This window comes from Macaca mulatta, chromosome 12 (assembly GCF_049350105.2).
Source record: "Macaca mulatta isolate MMU2019108-1 chromosome 12, T2T-MMU8v2.0, whole genome shotgun sequence".
Classification (NCBI taxonomy): domain Eukaryota; kingdom Metazoa; phylum Chordata; class Mammalia; order Primates; family Cercopithecidae; genus Macaca; species Macaca mulatta.
Window position 1 is genome coordinate 79,379,265 of NC_133417.1, and position 2,057 is coordinate 79,381,321.

A 2,057-nucleotide genomic window follows, 5' to 3' on the forward strand; every position below is an offset into this window, starting at 1 on the left:
CTGTCCATAACTGCTTCTATTGCGGGGCAGGGGTAGGGGTGGGGGTGGGGAACTACATACATATCCTCTCAGTATACTGATAGGAAACTGGTGGCGTTGATGGAAAACTTACGAAGCTTCTTGAAATAAAGGTATTGAAACCATCCTCAGGGTTTATAAGAATTCTGGACAAAAATATAATTAAGCATTAATCAGGCTACACGTTGGCCCACTTCCTTGTAACCGAAAGTCAGGTAGAGCTAGATAGTACATTTGCATCCCCGTTGTTCCTATAGATAGGTTTTCTGATGTTAGAGTCATAAGGCTCTTAAGAATTGCTCAAGATATTTTTCAGACCCTAAATTCCAGCGAAACAACTAATGCCAGCTAGCTGGAAGACCCCTGCCACAGAAGAAGGGAATCAGTATGAGAATACAGCTTCTTCATCTCCCTGTCCCATGACTTCGCCCTGCAGTCTTCAACCAATTAATGATCTCCACACTTCAGACCACTCCAAAACCCTTAAGAACCTGAGCCTCAAAGTTCTCCTGGAGACGAATTTGAGGTTTCCTCCTATCTGTGTTTGGTGGCTCTATGATTAAACCTCTTTCTCTTCTGCAACCTGGTGTCCCAGTGTATTAACTTGCCATGGGCCTCAGACAACAAACCTATATACAGTATCCCAAATACAGTGCTCCACTTTGAAATCTGAAGAAATCCTGCATGAGTTAGTCTTTTGAAATAAAAATTATTTCAAATTTTAAAATATTTATATATGTTCCCACTTAAGATATCCACAAGCGTTTGTTTACAACCTTTTACCTTGCTTTGCATCTTAAACATTTTTGTATGGCAATTTCCATGTCTTCCTATCATCTCGGCCATCTTAGTGCAAAGATACAAAATTGTGTGGCTTACTAAGAAAAATTACGGTAAGCTAAGGGTAGGTTAAAGGATCTGAAACTTAGCAGCAAAAAAATGAGCAGAAATTAAAGCTATAAAAAGGCATGGATCCTGCTCCAGTTTTCTTTGCTTCTCCTTTGTTCTCTGTCTTTCTCACTTTTAACTGCCTTCTTTGTTTCCCTTGAACCTGACTGCTTAAAAAAAAAAAAAAAAGAACATCTGAATATCTCAATTATCTCGAGGCTAAAAGGATTTTTGTTTAGGAAGTATGAAGATTAATTCAATTAAATAAATACTTCTTGAGCATTGACTACTAGGGGAATACTGGAAGATAGGCCTGGAAAGGTAAGTTATGGTCAACCTGTAGGAGGTTCCTTGGGTTAGTCTCAGAGTTTGAACCTTATCCTTCGGCCACAGTAAAACATTTAACTTTTCTTTTCCCACAGGAACATGTCAGAATGATTACACTACTTGTGGGTGTGTAATCTGGAAGCTGTACCATGATTAGTTGAAAGAGAGACTGAAGGCAAGAAAAACAGTGTGGTGACTTGGGGAAGAACCAAGACATAAGGAAATGAAGACTTACTCTTGGGTGATGACAGTAAAAAGAATGGAATAGGTCTGAGAGACAGGAAAAGGGAGAACTGATAGGACTCAATTACTGATAGGGCTAAAGAGGAGGAAGGACAGGGCGAGGAGGAAGGACAGGGTGAGGTGGCTCACGCCTGTAATCCCAGCACTTTGGGAGGCGAGGCAGGAAGATCACTTAAGCCCAGGAGTTCACCAGCCTGAACAACATGACAAAACCCCATCTCTGCAAAAAATACAAAAATTAGGCCGGGTGCAGTGGCTCACGCCTGTAATCTCAGCACTTTGGGAGGCCGAGCCGGGTGGATCACCTGAGGTCAGGAGTTCGAGACCAGCCTGGCCAACATGGGGAAACCCCATCTCTACTAAAAATACAAAAATTAGCTGGGCATGGTGGTGTGCACCTGTAATCCCAGCTACTTGGGAAGCTGAGACAGGAGAATTGCTTGAACCCAGGAGGCAGAGGTTGCAGTAAACTGAGATCACGCCATTGCACTCCAGCCTGGGTGACAGAGCAAAACTTGGTCTTAAAAAAAAAAAAAAAAAAAAAAATTAGCCAGGTGTGGTGGCACACACCTGTGGTTCCA